This window comes from Solea senegalensis, unplaced genomic scaffold (genome assembly GCF_019176455.1).
Source record: "Solea senegalensis isolate Sse05_10M unplaced genomic scaffold, IFAPA_SoseM_1 scf7180000017619, whole genome shotgun sequence".
Classification (NCBI taxonomy): Eukaryota; Metazoa; Chordata; class Actinopteri; order Pleuronectiformes; family Soleidae; genus Solea; species Solea senegalensis.
Window position 1 is genome coordinate 30,001 of NW_025322470.1, and position 1,364 is coordinate 31,364.

General features: G+C 46.9%; 1 long non-coding RNA gene across 1 annotated transcript; it reads left to right on the plus strand.

Annotated features, from left to right (window-relative positions):
* Positions 1–174: 174 nt before the first annotated feature.
* On the plus strand, positions 175–578 carry LOC122764728. Its single transcript, XR_006359868.1, has 3 exons — positions 175–212; positions 300–403; positions 514–578. It is a non-coding gene; the product is annotated as an uncharacterized LOC122764728 (long non-coding RNA).
* The last annotated feature ends 786 nt before the right edge of the window (positions 579–1,364 follow it).

The following is a 1,364-nucleotide window of genomic DNA, read 5'->3' on the forward strand; positions in this document are numbered from 1 at the left end:
ATTTGACAAATTTCATTTGTCTTCAGGTTTGTGTAGGATTACATCATTCTATTAGCAGTACATTCCCTCCTTGCCTCCTTCTTATCTTTTTGTTTTGTTCAGGATGCCACGGAAGGGCAAGCGTTCCCAGGCCCAGAAGCTGCGCTGGACCAAGCTGGACCAGGACAGCCCACGGGCCTGCCCCCCCCCGGCTGACGCACCTTCCCGTGCCAGTATGTAACCTACTTTGTGTTTCATTATTGTCTTTATATAAATAATGTTCAAAAGTTTAACAAGTTGTCTTCCCGGTCTCTAAATAGATTACGGGACAGGTGTTCGTCTGCCAGTCAACCCGTGGCCAGTTTCTCCCTTTTCAGGGAAGCAACATAAACTGGTCATTCCAGCCGATGCACCAGACAAAAAGGTATGGTTTTCTGTATCATTTATGGTCAGAGCTCTTTATTCTATGAGTTATTGGTGATTTTTTTTTTAAGGTTATTTTTTCTTCTAAAAATATTTCCTCTGATGTTGCAGTTTGTTTTGGTCATCGGTGACTCCCATCTACGAGGCCTCGTAGATGGAGTCCATCAGATGCCGCCCGACCGTTTCTCCTTTGGCTTCATGTCCACACCGGGGGCCTGTGCTGCGGAGTTAAGGACTGAGGTCAGAAATGCTGTTCTGCCTCGGGACCCTGACTTGGTCTGTGTTTTGGCCCCTGGCAACAACCTGGAAGCCAGTTGCACCGTCGAGCAATCGGGGAGAGACTTCGGCCTGCTTCTGACCAGCGTCCGCAGTCGCTGGCCTCAGGTGAATGTCTTGTATTTGTACACTTTTTAAAGTGCTATTTCTTTCATTTCAACTGCTATGATGTGTTGTTGTGACTGACTTCTTCTTTTCACAGCTGTATGTCATGGACTTTGTTCCACGCCTGACTGTAGAGGCCGGTCTGCAGGAACTCCTACGCCAGGAGTTTCATCGTGTGGCAGCACGAATGGGTATGTAAAGATAGAATGCATGTGCAAGTGCAGGTAAATGTAGAATGTCCTACATGTTGTCAGCCAACCTGATTAATTGTTTGTTTTGAAGGTGTCATGTACCTGTCCGTGGCTGAGCACTTTCCCCTCAGACGTCGTAAACTGTGGTGCAGAGATGGCGTAAGTAGAATCTTGAGGCAAAGAGCACATGTTTAATATATATATATATAAAGTTTGACCAGTTCTTGGACATAAATGAACATCAATTGCATATTCTTGCAGGTGCACCTCAGTGACACGGAGGGGATGAACATCTTGGTGCAGCTGTTGTGGGGAGCCACATACAAACAGTTTCTGACACCAGCTCCCGTGCAGCAGCTTTCCCCAAAACCGACATCCTCTCCGAGACGC